Below are 22,110 nucleotides of genomic sequence, written 5' to 3'. Positions count from 1 at the left end.
TGAGCGGTTTCCTTAGCTGTGGGTACGGATGGGCAGGGGGCACAGTGCACCATCTTAGTGAAATGGTCGGAGAAAACTAGAAGGCAGGTACAGCCACGAAATGGGGGTAAGTCCACTACAAAGTCCAGCAAAACCGTGTGCCAAGGATGTGGTGGGACTGGCAATGGCTGAAGTAGGCCAGGGGGTCGCCCGGTAGGGCCCTTGGCCCACCGGCAGACATCACAACCAGCGACGTAGCGAGCCACGTCAGCCTTCAGGCGGGGCCACCAAAACTCACGGTTTACCAGATGGGTGGCCCGATACCGCCTAAAGTGTCCCGCTGCTGGGGCATCATGGGTCATCCGGAGAACCTCAGCCTGCAGTTGCCCTGGCGGAATGTACAGGCGACCGTGGTGCAGCAGAAGGCCCTGATGCAAGACCAGCCCCGGATACTGAGGGCATGACCCTTCGGCCAGTTCCCGGAGTCGTTCCTGGGCCCAAGCGTCGACCCGCTGCTGTTCCCGCACCCGAGACTGCAGTGTCTCAGCCTCCTGGGTGGCCAGGAACGCAGCCGGTGGTAGGATCGTGGTGGGTACTGCTTGCTGTACCGTGTCAGCGTTGTCTTCAGGTTTCCGGGACAGGGCATCCGCCTTCTGGTTTTGGGAGCTAGGGATGTAGCGGATCCGAAACTGGAACCGGGAAAAGAACAACGCCCACCGGATCTCCCTTTGGTTCTGCTTGCGGGTGGTCTGGAGGTACTCCAGGTTCCGGTGGTCGGTTCTCACCTCCACCGGGTGTCGTGCCCCCTCAAGATGGTGGTGCCAGACCTCAAAGGCCACCTTGATGGCCAGTAGTTCCCGCTCCCATACGGTATAGTTACGCTCCGCTGGAAGGAGCTAGCGGGAATAGAAGGCGCAGGGTAAGAGTGGCGCATCAGGTCCATACTGCTGAGACAAGACGGCACCGAGAGCCGTACTGGAGGCGTCGGTCTCTACCACAAAGGGTCGAGAGGGATCAGGATGTTGCAAGATCAGCACTTTCTGGAAACAGGCCTTGAACCCCTGAAACGTCTCCTCTGCCTCCTTGTCCCAGGAAAATGGCATCTTGGGGTGCAGTAGCCAGGTCAACGGGTGGTGCGATGAGCATAATCTGCAATGAAGGTCCGGTAATTGTTGGCGAACCCCAGGAAACGCTGTAGGTCCTTGCGGTTCCGAGGTGCCGCCCATTCCCGAACCGCTGCCACCTTCCCAGGATCCATCTGCACCCCATCTGGAGAGAGTCGGTGACCAAGGAAGTCCACTGACCGCTGATGGAACTCGCACTTGCTGAGCTTCGCATACAGGCGGTGCTCTCGCTAGCGCTGCAGCACGGTCCGGACATGACCCTCATGGCGAGCCGGGTCACGGGAGAAAACCAGAATGTCATCCAAGTACACCACCACGTACTTGTCTAGCAAGTCCTGGAACACGTGGTTGATGTACCGTTGGAACACAGCGGGTGCGTTGCACAATCCGGAGGGGCATAACCAGGTATTTGAACTGCCCGTATCGGGTCCTGAATGCTGTCTTCCACTCATCCCCAGCTCGGATCTGAATTAAATTGTAGGGCCCCCGGAGGTCTAGCTTGGTGAACACCTGTGCCCCTTGCACCCGCCCCAGCAACTCCAAAATAAGGGGCAAGGGGTACCGGTCTAGGATGGTAATTTTGTTCAGGGCCCGGTAATCATGGCAAAGGCGAAACTCCCCACATTTCTTCTTAACGAAGAGCACTGGCTCAGCGGTGGTAGAAGGCCTAATGAAACCACGCTCCAGGCTCTTGCGCAGGAAGTCCTGCAAAGCTTCGTGCTCTGGCTCTGTTAGAGAGTATAAGCGACTCACCGGCAGGGGCGCTCCGGGCTGGAGGTCTATGCCGCATTCAAAAGACCGATGCGGTGGCAGCTGGTCTGCCCCCCGTTCCTCAAACACGTCTTGGTAGTCCCGGTACTCGGCGGGGAGCGTGGATGCAGCCTCCTCAGTGGGTGCGGCTGCTAGCATCTCGGACCGAGCATGGGGACATGGGTCTGGAAAGTGCACAGTCCGATTGACCCAGTCAATCTGAACATTGTGAGCCTCCAGCCAGTCCATCCCGAGCACCAGGGGGAACCGGGGCATGGAGGCAATGTCAAAAGTTCGCACCTCCCGGTGCTGCTGGAGACACATGACCAAGGGCTGGGTCTCCCGAGTGACGGCACCCGAACGCAGGAGCCGTCCGTCAATTGCCTCCACCTGTACCGGTTCTGGCTTGTTCTGAAGTGGCACCTGATGAGCGGCAAAGGCAGTGTCCATATAGGAGCGGGTTGCCCCCAAATCTACCAGAGCGTGGGTAAGAATCCAGGGCCCACCTGGAGGGTAGAGATGCACTGGAACCATGAGATGTCACAATTCCACTGGTGAGGGCCCCTCTTGCATGGTTTGGGACCCCAGGTTGCTAGGGCCTTCGGCTACAGAGGTTGGCGGTTTTCCTGCGACTGGCATCTTCTTGGGACAGGTTCGGGCGTAATATCCACTCCCACCGCAGTAAAGACACAGGTTCCCCTCCCGACGCCGCATCTTCTCCGAGGGGGAGAGGCGAGGTCGCGCAGCCCCGAGCTGCGTTGGCTCGTCCGGCAACTCGGCTGCGGGCATGGACCTGCTGGGAAGGACAGGAGCCAGGAGCTGGGGGTGCTGGCGGTCCCGGGCCTGGCGACGGTCCTCCAACCGATCCTCTATCTGCAGGCTCCGCTGAATAAGGGCGTCCAGCATGGTGGGACGATCCATCATGGCCAACTGGTCCAGTATCTCGTCCGACAGTCCCTCAAGATACTGGTCCCAAAGTGCAGAGTCATTCCAAGACAAGTCTTGCGCCAACAGCCGAAATTCCATGGTGTAGGAGGCCGCAGTGGACTTGCCCTGTTTCAAATGCCTAATTGCCCAGTTGGCTTGACTCTCCTTCTGGGGGTTGCCGAATGCGGCCTCCAAATGGTTGCAAAACCCCATATAGTCTGTCGGCAAGGGGGAGTCTTGCCTGAGCAGTGGCAATGCCCACTTGGCTGCCTGGTCCTTTAACAAATTTATGATCAAAACATGTGAAAGCTTAAATTTAGGTAAAAGATTTATGAATGGAATTCAAGCAATCTACAAAAAACAAACAGCTAAATTAATCCTAAACAACGAAATTACAGAAGAATTCGACATAGAGAGAGGGATGCGACAGGGATGTCCTTTATCCCCACTCCTATTTATAACAATATTAGAAACTCTATTAATAGCTCTGAGAAAGGATGAAGAAATAAAGGGCATATGTCTTGGGACACAGTGTTATAAAGTAAGAGGATTTGCAGATGATGTGATCATTACAACCGAAACACCAAAAGAAAGTATAAATAAAGCATTGGAAAGAATGAAAGAATTTGGTGAAGTAGCAGGATTCAAATTGAACAAAGATAAATCGAAATTGATAACTAAAAATATAGGCGAGAAAGGAAAAAAGGAATTAGAAGAAATAACAGGACTAAAAATAGAAAATAAAGTGAACTACTTAGGGATATGGATTACAAATAAAAATACAAATTTATTTAAGGATAATTATATTAAAAAATGGAAAGAAATTAAAGGAAGTATGGACAAATGGGGAAAATTAAAACTATCATTAGGAGGAAGAATATCTATGATTAAAATGATGATACTCCCCAAAATTCTACTTTTATTCCAAACGATTCCAATTGTAATAGGAACTAAATATTTTATAAGCTGGCAAAGAGATCTTGCAAATTTTATATGGCAGGGGGGGAAAGCAAGGATAAAATCAGAAGTAATGATGGGCCCAAAAGAAAGTGAAGGATTCGCAGTGCCAGATTTAAGGAAGTATTCTGAGGCAGTGTGTTGGTGCTGGATAAAAAAATGGATATTATTAAAAGATAATGAAGTCCTAACATTAGAGGGCTGGGACAAAATATATGGCTGGCACGGCTACTTATTCTATGATAAAAAAGAACAACACAAAAAAATTACAAACCACATAGTAAGAAAGGCTCTATTGGATGTCTGGGAAAGAACAAAAGGAAAAATTATTGAGAAAACTCCCCAATGGGTTTCACCAGTGGAAGCAAATACAACATTAAAGAGTAATGTAAAAGAGACTTGGCCAACATATAAGGAAATATTAGAGGAAGCAGATGGAAATATTAAATTAAAAACTTACGAACAATTACAAACATTTAGAATAAATTGGTTACAATATTATCAATTAAAAGCAACTTATGAAAAAGACATAAAAAGGGGGGATTTGAAAATAAAACCTCAAAATTAGAAAAGGAAATACTACAGAGCGATCAAAAAATACTTGCAAAAATGTATAGACTATTAATGAAAACCACCCTAGAACAAGAGACGAAAGGGGAAAACATGTTAAAATGGGAGCACGATTTGGGATATGAGATAGATCTGGAAAGATGGAAAACTTTTTGGGAGGAAAATATAAATTTTACTGCTTGTGATTTATTAAGGGAGAATTTCAGAAAAATGCACCACAGATGGTACCTAAGCCCTGACAGATTGTCAAAAATAAATAAAAGGAACAACGACAAATGTTGGAAATGTAACAGAACAAAAGGTACTGTCAGGGAACTGCCATCAGAGAGAGAGATGGGGGAAAGGCTCCAGGAGAATAGGAGAGACCCTACAGCAGAAGCAGGAACCAGCAGGGGGAGCGCAGGAGTTCCAGCGGAAGGGGAATCGGAGGGAAGGCTCTGGGATACTTCTAGTGAGAATAGTGCAGAGGTATCAAGACCCCCGTTAGCAACTCCCACCCCTCGCCGGAAACTGTCACGCAGAGAGTCACGAAGGCGCATGTCCGTCAAACAGCTTTTATGTTGGAGTAAATTCCGCAGACGCCCACTGTCAGATTCTACCAGCGACTGACGGAGCCATGCTTTGGGGGCTCCGTTAGTGCCTGGGTTTGGTTGACCAGCCAAACCAGAGAGGGATTAAGCTTTTACGCACAAGCAGCTCATTATCCCATCACAGCAATCTGACAGTCTTTGAAAGCGGCTTGCGCAAGATGCGGATAAGGGGAAAACCGCCCCACTTGCCAGAAAGGTGCCTGGATTGGTGCAGAAATTTGGGGGGGATCACAGGAACTATCAAGCATTTAGAACGGAGATGCAATATGCTCTCAATCTACTGTTTGATGACTTCCCCGATGAGAGCTCTAGAGTGGCGTACGTGATTAGCCATCTAGAGGGAGGGGCAAAGGACTGGGTCCGACCCCTGATGGCAGCCAATAATGATATCTTAAAGGACACGAGGAAGTTTTTTCGCGCCCTGGACCTGATGTTTTCCAGCGAGATTGAGCAGGGGGTGGTGCGCAGGCAGTTAATGGCGTGCAAACAGGGGAGCCGATCTGTACGTGAGTACTGGACTGAGTTCACTATGCTGATTCATAGACTGGGGTGGGATCTGGCAAGTGAACCTATTCATATGATGTTTGAAGAAGGGCTCTCTCCGGCAGTGAAAGATGAACTTTCCCGGGCGCCCAGGGCGGAGTCTATGGATCAGCTGACTAAATCTGCGCTGGCCATAGGAGCGCGCCTAGAAGCAAGGGCTTTTGAAAAGCGGGAAGGGAAAGGGGAACGTTGGAAGGACTTCCGCATTCCAGAGATTCCGGAGCAGTCTTTCCCGCCAGCAGAGCCGATGGAACTTGGAACAGCGCGCGCGCACACAGTTTCAAACACCAGTGAAGGGCGGAAGAAGGAGGGAAAGAGCGCCAAGAGATGTTATCTCTGCCAACAGCCAGGGCACTTTGCCAGAGTCTGTCCGCAGAGGAAGGAATGGCAAGGGATGGCGGGAACTGTTGGGGGGAAGGAGGAAGGAGAAACCGAGGAGCAAGTAAAAGCCAACGCCTGGCTGCCAACATCAGGGCACAGCAGCCAGGCCAGGGAGTAGTGAATGTGCCCACGCCGGAGCCTCCAAGACCAGCGCTTGTGATAGACGTGTTGCTGGAACTGTCAAACGGACACCCACTAAAGATAAAAGCGCTATTGGATTCAGGCAGCTCCTGTAATTTCATGAGTAAGGAGTTTGCAGCTGAACACCAGATACAGACTATTCCATTAAGTAAGCCTTTGCAGGCCATTGATGGGAGGGAACTGTTGGGAGGTGAAGTGAGCCAACAGACTGTACCAATGATTATGAGGGTGGCAAGACACACAGAACTGATAGCGTTTAACGTAGCCACCTTGGGAGGAGCTCCTATTATTTTGGGAATGAGCTGGCTGGCACTACACGATCCGCTAGTAGGCTGGCATCAGAGAGTGGTTTCCTTTGGATCAGCACATTGCCTAGAACACTGCAAGGAGGGAGAGGGTCAGGCAGGGGCCAGGGCCACTCTAGCAGGGATGGAAGTGACGGACAAGGGGAAGGTGCCACCACAATATGCTGACTTGATTGACGTCTTTAGCGAAAAGGAAGCAGATAAACTGCCACCGCACAGACCATTTGGCTGTCAAATTACCTTACTCCCAGGAGCACAATTGCCAGTGGGCAAGCTGTATGCAATGTCAGACAGTGAGATGCAGGAGTTAAGGGAATTCATTGACAAGAACCTCAAGCGAGGTTTCATCAGAGAGTCACGAGCGGTGGGGGGCAGCCCAGTGTTCTTTGTGGACAAAAAGAAGACGGGTAAACCCAGGCTGGTGTGTGATTTCAGGGCCCTAAATGCTGTGTCAGAACCAGTGACTTTCCCTATGCCTAGAATTGATGATATTCTGACACGGGTGAGAAAAGGGAAAATTTTTACCAAGCTGGACCTTAGGGGGGCATACAACTTGATACGTGTGAGGAAGGGGGATGAGTGGAAGACCACTATGTTCACCCCCTTGGGGGCTTTTGAGTATTTAGTTATGCCTTTCGGACTACAAGGGGGTTCGGCCTGCTTTCAATCATTCATGAATCACGTCCTGGGGCCATTGCTCTACAAGAACTGCGTAGCGTTCTTAGATGACGTCCTGGTGTACTCAGAGAATGAGGAGCAGCATGTGCGAGATGTAAGAGAAGTACTGAGCAAACTGCGAGAAAATCGGCTGTGGGTGAAACTGGAGAAGTGCCAGTTTCATACCAGGGAGGTGGAATTCCTGGGGTACCGGTTGTCTGACAAGGGGTTGGCCATGGATCCCAGCAAGGTTCAAGCGGTACTGGAATGGAAAACACCAAGGACCAAGAAGGACGTGCAAAGGTTCCTGGGCTTCGGAAACTTCTATAGAAAGTTCATCAAAAACTTTGCCCATTTAACAGCACAGCGCCCATCACGGATTGTCTTAGCAGCAAGAAAAAATTTGCTTGGACGGAAGAAGCGCAGCGGGCGTTCGAACGCTTAAAGGCGGCGTTTGCGTCGGAGGAGCAACTTTTGCACGTGGATCTACAGCAACCAATGAGAGTGGAGACTGACGCGTCAGACCGAGCGGTGGGAGCCGTGCTTCTCCAGCCGGGAAAAGATACATCTGAATGGAGACCATGTGCATTCTTCTCGCGGAAGTTGAACAAATCCGAGAGGAACTACACAGTATACGACCGAGAACTGCTCGCCATTCATGAAGCATTCCGGAGATGGCGGCACTTGCTGATTGGGGCGCAGCACAAGGTTCAAGTCCGGACTGACCACAAAAATCTGGAGTACTGGAGAACAGCCCGAGTGCTGAACCAGAGACAAGTGAGATGGGCCCAGGAGTTCTCCAAATTCAACTTTGAGATTCATTACGTGCCAGGCTCTGAGAACGTAAGGGCGGACGCTCTTTCCAGAAAACCTGAGTACTCAGAGGGGGAGGGCGCGCCTGAGGCAAGGCATGTAATCCCTGAAGACCGCTGGGTGTGTGGGGCGGCATTGGTGGGGCAGAGAGAACTGTTAGAGGGTACGGAGAACGACGAATACGCCCAAGGGAAACTCAGAGAGCTCAGGAGGACAGAGGAGAACACAGGGGGGTTTGAAGAAAAGAACGGGGCGCTGTATTACAAAGGGGCACTGTACATACCCGATGGGGAACTGAGGGGCAGAGTACTCAAGCAGTTGCATGACAGCCCCACAGCGGGGCATTTTGGACAGCACAAAACCATGTGGTTGGTTACCAGGGAGTTTTGGTGGCCCAAGGTGAGGGAGGACGTACGGGAATATGTCAGGGGTTGCGACAGGTGCCAGCGAGCGAAAGGGGAGAGGGCGGCGCCAGCGGGGCTCTTACAACCCTTACCCACACCAGAAAGGCCATGGGAGGCAGTCTCCATAGATTTTATGACGGATCTGCCAAAATCCAAGGGCAAGACGGCTGTCATGGTGGTGGTAGATCTACTAACTAAGATGTGTCATTTTATAGCCTGTTCACATGCGGTCACAGCGGAGGAAACCGCCAAGTTGTTCGTAGAGCATATTTTCAGGTTGCATGGCGCCCCCTTGAGGGTGGTCAGCGATAGAGGGAAACAGTTTACTTCCAGGTTCTGGAGGAAGCTTATGAGCTTACTGCACGTGGAAATCAATTTCTCCACTGCCCGGCACCCAGAAACAAATGGGCAAGCGGAAAGGGCAAACGGGATTTTACAACAATACCTGAGGTGTTATGTAAAGGACCGAGAAAATGATTGGGTAGATAAGTTACCTCTGGCAGAATTCGCCTACAACAACGCGGAGAACGTGTCCACAGGGATGAGTCCCTTTCTGGCAAATTATGGGTGTCATCCCAGGGCATTTCCAGGAGAAGGAGGGGAGAGGTGGAGCGTGCCGGCGGCGGAACATTTTGTTGAAGAGATGGAAGCGATCCACCGTCAGCTTCAACTTAACTTAGAGAGAGCCAAGGAAGAATATAAAAAACAAGCAGACAGAAACAGGAGGGAAGGTGAAACTATAAGGGTGGGAGACCGGGTGTGGCTATCCACCCAGGGACTACCGTTCAAGGGAGGGTATAAGAAACAGATACCCAAAAGATTGGGACCCTTTGAGGTCATACAGCAGGTCAACCCAGTAGCATTCGAACTCAGACTGCCCAGTCACATGAAATTGCACCCAGTATTTCACAGGTCATTACTGTCGCCGTACCGAGAGGGACGTGAGTGGGGGGAGCGTGAGAGAGAGGTCACCCAAACGCCCGTGATAGAAGAGAGAGAACGCGACATGAACGTGGCAGGAATCATTGATTCCAGGTGGAAGGGGAATCAGGTGGAATATCTGGTAGAATGGGAGGGGGAAGCAGAGTCGGAAAACACTTGGGTACCCGCGGAGGTAGTCAACGACGAGGTTTTAATAGAAACATTTCATCGGCGTTTCCCCAAAAAACCGCAACCCGTGGCACGATTTAGAAGGGAACACTTTGGGACCAACGATGAGGAAGGAGAGTTTGAAGGGTTCCCAGAGTCAGGGGTGGGTGAGGAAGCCGACTCCGACGAAGAAGAGGAAGACGGGGAGAGAGACGGTACGCCATGGCTAGAAGTGTTTGAATCCTCGGACGACGAGGAGAGTTCCTTCAGGGGCTTTCCGCCCTCACCGCCAGTGGGAGAGGAGGCGGGGGGTGAAGGGGGCCCTGGGGGGGAGGTGGATGTCAGGGAACTGCCATCAGAGAGAGAGATGGGGGAAAGGCTCCAGGAGAATAGGAGAGACCCTACAGCAGAAGCAGGAACCAGCAGGGGGAGCGCAGGAGTTCCAGCGGAAGGGGAATCGGAGGGAAGGCTCTGGGATACTTCTAGTGAGAATAGTGCAGAGGTATCAAGACCCCCGTTAGCAACTCCCACCCCTCGCCGGAAACTGTCACGCAGAGAGTCACGAAGGCGCATGTCCGTCAAACAGCTTTTATGTTGGAGTAAATTCCGCAGACGCCCACTGTCAGATTCTACCAGCGACTGACGGAGCCATGCTTTGGGGGCTCCGTTAGTGCCTGGGTTTGGTTGACCAGCCAAACCAGAGAGGGATTAAGCTTTTACGCACAAGCAGCTAATTATCCCATCACAGGTACATTATATCACATGTGGTGGACTTGCCCAAAGATTAAAATCTTTTGGGACATGATCCATGACGAAATAAAAAAATTGATAAGGACATCACATAAAAAAAAGGCAGAGGCATATTTATTAGGAATCTTAGATAAAGATATCCCCAAAGAGAAAATTAACTTATTTCTATATGCGACAACAGCGGCAAGAATTTTGATTGCTAGCTATTGGAAAGAGGAAAGCATCCCAACAAAAAGAGAATGGTTGGGGAAACTTTGCGAGTACCTGGAATTAGCAAAATTGACAGATATAATAAGGAGAAAATCCAAAACTATGGTTATGAAGCAATGGGAGTGTTTAAATTATTATTTAGAAAACCAGGGCTCAACTACAAAAATCTGGTTGTGTTTAGAATAATCTTCTGCGTAATATAAAAAAGTGAGACATTAAGGAAACCCAAAGGGAAAATATGAAGAACAGAGGCTCTGAAGAACGGATTATTAAAAACGCGTGAGGTGAACGGTGGAAGTGGTTTTTTTCTTTTCTTTTTTTCTTTTTCTTTTCCCCTTTTTTCTTTTTTCTTTCAAAAGTAACAATTTGTTTAAGGTAGATAAGGACAAGACGAAATTATACAATTGAATGTAAATATAGATGAGAAATGGCTATGTATTGTGAGTACTTATCTACTTTTAAAAAAATTTCATATATGACCTGTTTTTTTACTTTTTTATTCTCTTTTTGTTCCCTTTTTCTTTATTCTGATATCTTACATTTCATTTCACTGTGTTATCATGAATAGCATTTTATAGAGGTATAAATAACTGTAAATATGGGGGACTTCCGGGTTGGCGCCTGCAGCAATGGCTGAATTCCTCTGATCGGGAGGAATTTGCTTCGTGGAAATCAGGGCCGCCACGGCGAAGGCGGGGACCCACTAAAAATCACAGGCGGGAGAAGCCTGTGAACATGGGATTCGGCTGGCACCTTTTGCGCCTCCCCTACTCGTGGGGAAACCCGTTTTCGGGGATCCGGAGCGACGTGGGGTGAGTGGCATGGTGCTTCGAATTGACTGCTTCTTTTACGGAGTGAAGCCGCATTGCTGTTGCCGGAGAGCGCTGACTTTTTCCTGTGGACAATTTGATCTTAAAACAACTACCCGTGAGTAGAACAGAAAATTGTTCCCACTCATATTCCCAAGCAGGGCCGGACCTCTGATGAGCCAGAGTGAGGCAGCTGCCCAGAATGGCTGGGGCAACCCAGTCCGATGGACAGCATAGAAATCTCAAGGTTGAATTTGTCTGATTTCCTTTCAGAGCCATTCAAGTTGGTACTTTTCAGCACCTAGGGGTGTAGTGGCATCTGGACCATGGACCTCTCAGCTGGTGACTTGTGGGAGTCAGTCTGCAGCTCACCACACCTCAGCCAGTGGGATGTATCACCAGAGATTACAGAACCCCAGCCGAGTCTTCAGAGATGTCCTGCTCTCAGCAGTGGCGGAGCAGGGTGGGGGCGGTCCGCACTGGGTGTCATCCTGCGGGGGGGGGGACATTCACTGGTGGCTTGGGAAGCTGGGAGTCATGGGTGGGCGCTCCCGGCTGGAGGAGGCAGGCAGGGGAGAGGACGGGAAGGAGGCAGGTGAGCAAAGAACGGAGGGGGGCAGGAAGGGGAGAGGAAGGAAGCGGGATCAGTGGGTGCGCCTTTCATTCTGCCTGGAAGACCAGCGCCTACAGCTGGACTACCAAGTGGATTGAAAGGGTCACTTTGGGGACAGCGCTGCAAATGCAGAAGGGATCTTGGCCGGTTTCTAAACAGGGAAAGTGAGTTTCCCTCTGACAACTGCTTTCTGCCTCTCCTCTGCAAAGCTCCACATGTTTCTGCCCCACCCTGTCCTCAGCCAACCCCCCACTTAGAAGCCACTCTTGGGTTATTGACTTCTGTGTGCTTGTGTATCTGTGTCTCCCGTGTGGGGTTCCTCTCTGCGTAAAGTCTTCAAGCTGTGCCTGTGTGCGCCTGACAAATCGGCCCCATTGCCTTTCCCTCGTCAAAATTTATCTTTCCCCCCACCTCCAGTCTCCGTTGTTGTGTGTCCTGGCTGAGAGGAAAAACAGAAGACGGGGGGCCATCGGTCAGGGATAGTCTACTTGAGATTCCTGCATTGCCCCAGGGGGTTGGCTTGATGACCCTCAGGGGTCCCTTCTAGCTCCACTCTTCTCTGGTGCAGGCAGGCTTGTGCAGAGTTTTAGGTACAAGTTGGGTGCAAGGGGTGCAGCCCATCTTATGCACCGCCGGCTCGGGAAGAAGTCCCACTGATCATGATGAGACTCGCAGGCGAGTAGATTGCTGCTGTGCAGGCCTGCTGTTGAAATCAATGTTTTCCTTTTCAGAGCATGGTGAAATCCCCATGACTAAAACCTCCCCTTCCGTAGTTTCTGTCAGGAGTTCAGCCTACACTCGAGTAGCACCCTGGCAGAGACACGTGCCCGACTGGCATGTTCCCTCCCTCCTGGTCGATCGTTTGGGAGCTTCATAAGCTTTCTTCAGCCCGAACATCCCAGCGACCGATGCCAAGCGACACCGGCACACTTAGGGATCCGCAGAGTTTGTGCATCATGCCTGACAGACCTCAGCAACTCAGCATTTTGGCTAATCGGCTTTATTTACATATCAACATACACACGGAGCACTGCAACATGGCTCCCTCTCTCTCGAGCATCAGACAGCAAAGAGAAAAAGAACAAAGGACAATAGTCCCACTTCACGGAACACAGGAACACAAACATCCTGTCGCCGTCACTTCCCACTCTGTGGAGTCAAAACATAGACAACAATCCCATGACTGCAATCATGGAGCTGGAATTCTCACAGTTTCAAGCGCTACCACAGGTTCCGCAGAATATCTGTACTGCATGGTTTAGTGTGGCAGCACCTGCCCTTTGGAACTCCCCGCCTCTTGCAACAAAGCACGTGCCTTTGCTAGACGCTTTTCAGGCACCTGCTAAAAGCATTCTTGTTGAGGCAAGCATACCTAGAAACTTAGGAAGTTGAAGTAATTTTCATCTCTTTTAATATTTTAACTTTTGTATGTTTTAAAGTAGGATTATTGATTTTTCTTGATTTTACTGCTGTGGTGGTTTTTTTGTTTTTTGTTTTGGTAAAACACTTTGCAGGCTTTTAAAAATAAATTTTATTAAATAAAGAAGCAATACATAGAACTAAGAATAGAAATATATAGGAAAATATATATCCCCCCCTTTTCTTTATTTTTCCTTCTCCACCTGCTGCTGCTCCTCCTCCTCCTCCTCGTGTTCCTCACCTGAAGGAAAAGCCAAAGAACCACCATTAACATTGGTGCCTGGTATGTGCAACCATATGCTGTATTTTTATTCTTTTTGGCAAGAAAATGGGCACACATGGAGGCAGCAAACCTTTGTGCCCTTCAGAGGCACATGCGCAGTCTGCTACTGGCCTCTGGTTTCCTGCGCATGGGGTGGGGGTGGGGGGGAGGCCACCCCTTCCACGCAGCGAAGGCGACCCTGGCATGGCTACCAGCTGCCCACAAAGGCGCACTGAACTGGGCTCCAGACTGTGGTGGGACTCCCCTAAGCCCCAGCCAACATGGCCAGCGCTCATCAGGGATGATGGGACTTGAAACCCAACATCATTGGGAGGGAGGGCCACGTGAAGACAGGATTCTCAAAAATACCTCTGGCTTGCGGCTCCTGGAGTGTTGCTGCCAACGCCTGGAGTTTCTCTTCAAGCTCCTGGAGCTTCACACGGAACACTTGAGCTTCCTTAAATACTGTTTCAGCTGCATGCCACACCCCAGCCAAAAGAGCTGTAATCACTGAGAAAAAGAAGGGAGCATCTGTGCATGCCATTCCGGTCAAGTTGCACCAAAGTGGGACTTGTTCATCTGAGCTCCACAAGCTGGTTTTTTTTAATTGTTTGACTGGGGTTGTTTGTTGGTTTTTCTTTAATTTGGGGCAAGGCCTTTTTATGTGCCCTTTCAATCCCCAAGAGCCAGCACTGTAAATCAGTTTTAAGGGAGACTTACAACCACAGCTGCCGCCACCCCCCAACATCATCAGTAGTTACACATACAGGCTTTTAAAACCTATTTAATATCTTTTTAAAAAAGTTAACCTTGTAATTCCTAAATCATTTTAAACACTTTGAAATACTTTCTAAAATTCTGCTATTTAACATTTATGTAAATAATGTAATAAAGGAACCCAAATGGTCAGATATTTCCCTGTTTCAGTTTTATCCCATAATGTATCCATTTTGCTACATGCCAACGATACGGTGTTGTTATGTGGAGTTTGGAACAAACAGGGTTAAAACTCCGTGGTGTCCTGTATCTGGGAGGAGCCCGAAGCAGGGCCAGACGTCACAGGCTTTGTCTGTGAAAGTTCCTTTCGATTTTGCCTGAGAGTCACAGCTCAACGGAGAGGCTGTGAATCGGTGTGCTTTGGAAGCACGGAGAATGCAGGAAAACTCTGATGGAAGAGACTGATTTATAGCTTGTAAATAAACACTTCTAGAGATAAGAACCGATCTGTCTTTGGACTTAATTTATCCCTTTCTCATATGGACTCAGGACCGCTGCATTTACTCTGCTATCCTGCCAGGTCATTTTTTCCAGCAAAGTTCGCGCAGGGAAGAGTGACCGGACGGCAATTTATATTTACCCGAAGGTAAATTTATTTGCACCTGAAGAGGTTATGGATCTTACGTGTTTCCTGACAAGTGTGAGAAGGGAGGAAGGCTGCCAGCTTTGAGTTGCTGTGATCTCCTGCCAGGAAAGGGCAGTGGGAGATGCTGGTGATCGGAGCCAAGAGCCAAGAGAGACGGCTGCTGCTTCGGAGGACCTGCTTGCTGGCAGAGTGAGTACGTTTGAAGCCCCGGGGGGAGGAGATGGCTGCTGCTCAGGCACAGCAGAGCCAAGAGAGCTACCCCGGTGAAAAATTGCATGGAGCCAATTGGGAGGCCTGGTCAAGAAGAGCCAGGGGGTGGTTTGTGGCCACAGGGCTCTGGAGTCCAGTCCAGAAGGAGCCAGCACCACCCACGCAAGCTACTGCTATGCTGAGGGAGAAAGAGCAGAGGCAGCTTTGCATGTTGCAAGCAGCTGTGGACGCTGTGCTGAAGCCTCATCTGGAGGGCGCTGAATCGGCCCAGGCCGCCTGGCAGGCGCTGAGGAGTGTGTGTGAAAGCTCAGCGGGAGCCAGGCCAGAGGGGGCTGGAGGAAGCCCAGGAGAGGCTGAAGGTTGCCCAGAAAGCCCAGTGGGGGCTGGGACAGTGTTGGGGAGCTGTTGCAATGCTTCAACACGTCTGTGTGATGGACTGTGTGCGGGAGAGATGCTGAGAGCTGAAAGGAGGAAAGCAGTGGCAAGCTGTTCCTCAGGCTGCTGTGCACCCAAGAGTGGGGGTGCAAGCCGTTCCAAGAGCTCTGAGAAAGCGAAAGTCTCCGAAAGTTGTTTGTGCTTTGCTGCGACGTCCAACAGTGCTGGGAAGCATCCGCTAGAGGCCCAGGCTGCCAAGGACACCAGCTGCAGTGGAATGTCAACAAAGCAGTTTCCCAAGGCCTGTTCTCAGCAGCAACGTGAGAAAGCTGCAGGCCAGGAGAAAAAAAAAGACAAGTCGTCTTATCACCTCACAGCTGCGACGGTGGCTCTGGGAAAAGGCAAAAGCCTTGATCGGGGGGAGGCTGTGGCCATGGCAACCAGGAAGGACACTGGCAGAGGCCCCGGTGGGGGTGCGAGCAACGCCATGGCAGCTTTAGAAAACAGCCAGAGAGACACTTTATCTTTTATTATCGATTCTGGAGCTTCTCACAGTCTTGTAAAATCTAAAGAGTTCCTGAGGGACTGCAAGACAGTTAAAACTAAACGCTGCGTAAAATTAGCAGATGGGTCTCAGAGACCATTGACTGAATCTGGGTTCCTTTATTGTTCTTTCTTGGATCATTGGGTGCAGGTTTTTGTGGTTCCAGAGCTTGCACACTCTCTTTTAAGTGTGCCAGCACTAAATGACGATGGGTTCAATGTTCTGTTCTCTAACAATTTGTGCTCTTTTTACAGGGATGGGAAGATCATCTACAGCGTTGAGAGAAAAGACAGGCTCTTTCTGGTGCAGATGCCTGTTGAAAAGGGGGCTGGTGGAAAAATGGGACTAGTGGAAAATGGGACTGGTGGAAAAATGGGGCTGGTGGAAAATGGGGCTAGTGGAGAGTCCATTGAAGATGCCCATGTGCAGTGTGCAAATGTCCCACCACACAATGATTGTATTCACTTATGGCACAAGAAATTTGGGCATGCTGGGTGGTCGCTTGTGCGAAAGGCTGCTGAAAACACCATTGGTTGTAGATTCAAGGTTTGTGACAAATACCTAGATTGTCAAGCCTGTAAGCAGTCGAAGGTCACAACATGCTCATACCCCAGGTCAGAGAGGCGAACCAGCAAACCCTTTGAACTTGTGCATGCAGATTTGTCAGGACCCATGCCAACACCTTCTTTAGCTGGGTCTAAGTGGGTTCTGGTTCTGATTGATGATTTTTCGAGGTTTTCTTGGGTTTTTGCGCTTAAATGCAAGTCAGGAGCGGCTACCCTGATCAGGGATTGGATCACAGCGATAGAGCTACAGTTCTCTACCAGGGTGATTTCCTTTCAATCTGATCGCGGGGGGGGGGGGGAGTTCACAGGTTCTGCGCTGCAATCGTTTTTCAGGCAGAAGGGTATCAATCATCGATTGTCTGCCCCCTACAGTCCGCAACAGAACGGGGTCGCAGAGAGAAAGTTTCGCACATTACAGGAATCTGCAAAAGCTATGTTGGCAGACTCAGGTTTGCCACAGCGCTTTTGGGCTGAGAGTTATCGGACAGCATGTTTTGTACAGAACAGGGTGTACAATTCCAGTGTAGGCAACACACCGTTTTTTTTGTTGCATCAGAGGAAGCCTAAAGTACACTACTTTCATGTTTTTGGGTCTCAGGCTTGGGTTCTCATTCCAAAGGCCATGCGCAGAAAGGGTGAGCCAAGGTCTAGGAAGATGATCTTTGTGGGCTATGAGCCGGGTTCAAAGGCGTGGCGTTTCGCATACCCTACTGGCAACCAGTCTAAGCTGCTTATTAGCGGCAGTGCTGAGTTTTGCGAGCAGAGTGGGTGGAAACGTCTTCACGGGAACCCAGATGTTCTATCAGACTCAGATGAGGAAGAGGAGGGTGAGGCTGAACCTGCTGCTGATGTGCATGGTCCACAGCCGCAGGGTCCAGCGCCAGGCTCTCCAAAAGGGAGTCCCAGGACCCCTCCACAGGTCTCTGTCAAGTCTGAGCTAAGGAGTGCACCATCCTCACCAGCACAACCAGCTGTACGCCCGAAACGGCGCAGCAGGTCAGAGGGGGATGTGTCAGACACAGAGGATAGTAGAGTTGATCCAGGTGAATCAGGCGCAGTTCCAGAATTCACGCTGAGGAGGTCAACTAGATCAACTTTGGGAGAGGGTTTTCACCCGCAAATTACCTGGCTGATTTACAAATACCTAGGTACAGACACTCCTTTACCCTGGCCAGATTCAACGTTCTGCCCTCTGCCCTGCTGCTAGGCAGATATGAGGGCAAACCATATGACTCACGTGTTTGCCCATGTGGCTCATCGGAAGTGGAAACAAGTCTGCATGTATTGCTGCACTGTAGTTACTACGAGGATCTACGCCTGACCTTTATTGCCCCAGTTCTACAAAAGCTTAAAAATGAACCAGAACTCCAACGTATGAGAGCCTTGGTAGAAGATAAGGTTCCTGAAATTACGATCAATGTTGCCAAATTCTGTGTAGCCGCTATTAGGCGTAGGAAACAAGAGCTTCCCAATGTTAATATGCAGGCGAAGGCAAATACTTAATTTTATTTATGCTGTCTAATTTTAAATTGCTGCTATGGCCTAATCTGTATTGAAATTGCCCTTTGTTTTTCCGGTGTTATGCTTCGCTGACTAGCTGTATGAGTTAATCTGGTCTGTGACCGTTTAATAAAATTTGATTTGATTTGATCAACCAAGGGAAAGCCACCTGAAAGGTATTAAGCCACTAGTGTCTGGGTTGGTGTGGCTAGATGTGAACCTGAATCCTTTGAGGATGTTCAAAAGTTGCCTCAGGAAGAAGCCAGGAAATGGCATGAGGCGATGCAGAAGGAGATGAACTCAATGGAGTCTCTTGGTGTGTTCTCACTCACTCAGCTGCCGGCTAACCAAAGAGCTGTTAGCTGCAGATGGATTTACCGTTTGAAACCCACAGAAGCAGGAGAACCACAGTATAAAGCGAGATTAGTGGCCCGAGGAGTCACACAGAAAAAGGGTGTACACTTCACGGAAGTGTATTCGCCAACCTCAAGAGCAGAGACTCTGAGAGCGCTTTTGGCAATAGCAGCACAGAGAGGTTGGAAAGTGAACCATTTTGATGTAGATGTCGCCTACCTGAACTCAGATCTCAAGGAGGAGTTGTACATGCTTCCTCCTCCAGGGTTTGAAGTCAGTGAGCCAGGCGTCGTGTGGCGGTTGCACAAATCCATCTATGGATTACGCCAATCTGCCAGGAATTGGAATATGTGCCTACATGAAGCTTTAGAGGAGCTAGGTTTTAAGAGATCTCTTGCAGACAGTTGTCTTTACATTAAAGAGTCAGGCGTAAAACAGCAAGTGGTGCTTGTGTTTGTTGATGATATCTTAGTTTTGGCACAGACAGGTGAACAGGTGGAGAAGTTTGCTAAAGAGCTTGGAAAGCGGTTCAAGTTAAAGCAGCTTGGAGATGTCAAATCCTATTTAGGCGTCCAGATCACAAGAACAAGTGATGGAAGCTTTTTGCTTTGCCAGAAAGGTAAGATTGAACAGTTGCTTGAGAAGTTCAGGATGTCTGATTGTGCAGGTGCCAGATCACCCATGGAGGCTGGATTTGTGAAGGAGTGTCAGCAAGTAGAACGCGTGGTGTTCGAAAATACTGAACTCTTTCAGTCAGCTCTGGGCAGTCTGTTGTATCTGTCACAGTGGAGCAGACCAGACATTGCATTTGCTGTCAATCTGCTCAGTAGAGAGGCTTCAAGTCCTAGTGTGCAAGCCTGGAATGGCATCAAGAGAGTTCTGAGGTATTTGCAGGAAACCAAAGACTTGTGTCTTAGGTTGCCAGCTCAAGGAGAAGTCAAACTGACTTGCTTTGTGGACGCAGATTGGGGTAACTCTGAGGACCGCAAATCAGTGTCAGGTCTGGTGGTGAAGTTTGGGGACTCAGTGATAGGGTGGAGGTCCCGGAAGCAAAGTCTCATAGCGCTTTCGTCTACTGAAGCTGAGTTCAGTGCGCTATCAGATGCTTGCAGAGAGCTGGAGTTCTATGTGTGTTTGATCGAGGAAATCTGTGGAGAGGTTTGTCTGCCCGTTGTGGTGCATGAAGACAATCAACCGTGCCTTAAATTAGCTGAGACAGGGCAATTCAAGGCGAGGACCAAACATTTGGACATATGTTTTCAAAATGTGTGTCAGAGCGTTCGTGAGGGGCTAGTTGCTCTGAAATACTGTCCCTCAACAAAGAACCTCGCTGATGGTTTCACAAAACCATTAACCTTCCAGAAGCACGAGGAGTTCTGTGAGGGTCTGTGTATGGGGAAAGCATTGTTGGCTATTGTCCCCAGATGCAGGACAAGAGGGGGTGTGGAGTTTGGAACAAACAGGGTTAAAACTCCGTGGTGTCCTGTATCTGGGAGGAGCCCGAAGCAGGGCCGGACGTCACAGGCTTTGTCTGTGAAAGTTCCTTTCGATTTTGCCTGAGAGTCACAGCTCAACGGAGAGGCTGTGAATCGGTGTGCTTTGGAAGCACGGAGAATGCAGGAAAACTCTGATGGAAGAGACTGATTTATAGCTTGTAAATAAACACTTCTAGAGATAAGAACCGATCTGTCTTTGGACTTAATTTATCCCTTTCTCACATGGACTCAGGACCGCTGCATTTACTCTGCTATCCTGCCAGGTCATTTTTTCCAAGAAAAGTTCGCGCAGGGAAGAGTGACTGGACGGCAATTTATATTTACCCGAAGGTAAATTTATTTGCACCTGAAGAGTTAGCACAAACATTCTGAGCGTCTGCACATCATTCTGAGCGTCTGCACATGCGCGAGCAGTGAAACCTGGAAGTAACCCGTTCCGTTACTTCCGGGTCGCCGCGGGAGGCAACCTGAAAAGACGTAACCTGAACCGAGCGGAAGAAGAGGTATGACTGTATTTGAGGATTTGCTTCTCTGATAGGAGTACTGGGTCTCATCAGATGACAGCCTCGGCCTTGAAGGCATCAAGATCTGCACAAGCAATTCTTAGCTTTACCAGAACTGAAGGCGGCAATGGGATTGCCCCTGCTCCGAGAAGATATACAGTGGTACCTCGGAAGTCAAACGGAATCCATTCCAGAAGTCCGTTTGACTTCCAAAACATTCGGAAACCAAGGCGCGGCTTCCGATTGGCTGCAGGAGCTTCCTGCACTCAATCTGAAGCCGCGTAAGCCGCGTTGGACATTTGGGCTCCAAAGAACATTCACAAACTGGAACACTCACTTCCGGGTTTGTGGCGTCCGGGAGCCAAAACATTTGAGTCGCAAGGCGTTTGGGATCCAAGGTACGACTGTATTGGTAAGGCGCCCCCACAGGTAACACGGGGGGGGGGAGGAGAATGATAGGAGGGGATCGGGAGAGACAGGGAAGCCCGGAGGGAACGCCCCACCTAACCCAGCTCCGACCCCAAGCCAATATCACCAGCGGCTGGAGCAAAAGAGCAGAGGAACCGCGCACCGGGGACCGGCTGGGGGCTAGAAGAACGCGGCGTGGACCCTGCCCTGCCAGTGCAGGGGGGCACAGCAAAACCCATGCTTTATTTTATTTAGTTTATTTTCAGTCCATTTCTTATCCGTATTTTAAAGCCCTATGAACCCAGGTAAGCAGCCTGAACCATTGGAGCCCATTTCCTGGAACGGCCGCCTCAGCCCCGATCTAGGGACCCGACACCAAGCCCTGGGGGTCCCACAGGAGAATTAAAACTGCCCCTTTTTCTTGTTCCCTTCTCTCTCTCTCTCTCTCTCTCTCTCTCTCTCTCTCTCTCTCTCTCTCTCTCTCTCTCTCTCTCTCTTTTCTCTCCCTCCTCCTTCTTCTTTAGTTATACACACAACACTCCCTTTTTTATTAATACATTATTACTCATTATTCATCCATTTCTATTCACTTCTTACTCATTTACTCGTTTTCATTCTTTTTACTCATTTCTCTCTCTTTCTCCTTTTTTTACTTTTCCATCTCCACTCCCCCTTCTTTCTATTTACTTATTACAATGGTTTTTTTTTCTTTTCCTTCTCTTTTATTAACAAACAAACAAACAATTTTCAGTAGGATTTTTTGTGTTTTCTTTTTCTTTTTTCTTTTTCTCTCTATCTCTTTTCTCTCTTCCTTATCTTTTCTTTTCCATCTTGTCTTTCATCTCACATTATAACTTGAACAACCACAGCGACTTTTGATTTCTAAATAGAATTCCATTAGCCTTTACATTTTTAACTTTGGACTCTTATCTGCAAACTCCCAACCCCACCTCCCCACCTTAACACTGGGAGGGCCATGTCCCCGGAATTTGTGAAGACAGGATTCTCAAAAATACCTCTTCCTTGCGGATCCTGGAGTATTGCTGGCAACGGCTGGAGTTTTTCTTCAAGCTCCTGGACCTTCATACGCAATGCTTGATCATCCTTAAGTACTGTTTCCGCCCCCGTCTTAGGGCTATTGGGCGCCTTCTTCAGTATTTCAACATCCTGGGGAGGACAGACACTTCCTGCTAGACATTTACTCCAGACATTTACAGAAGGCACAGAGGCACTGGTTGAAGAAGTTGGGAATGAGCAGACAGTGCTATTGCTGAGAAGGAGCTCCACCCCAGGGTGCTAAAGAGCTCTTTCCCTAGCCTGCAGGTGCCAGAAGGCCAAGCGCTGGTGTTGCAGTGGTGGTACTTCAGAGGCGTATGAGAAAAGGCTGCTCTGGATTCTGGGTATATAAATGGCCTTGCCTGAAGCTGTGGATTGTGCTCTGCATTAGCAGAGAGGCTCTACTTAGTTGCAAATGAAGCACATTTCAGTTATTATAGAA

The sequence above is a fragment of the Podarcis melisellensis genome (assembly GCF_964234715.1).
Source record: "Podarcis melisellensis genome assembly, chromosome: W".
NCBI lineage: Eukaryota > Metazoa > Chordata > Lepidosauria > Squamata > Lacertidae > Podarcis > Podarcis melisellensis.
The sequence above is the reverse complement of the archived record's forward strand: the minus strand, read 5'-3'. Positions refer to the sequence as shown.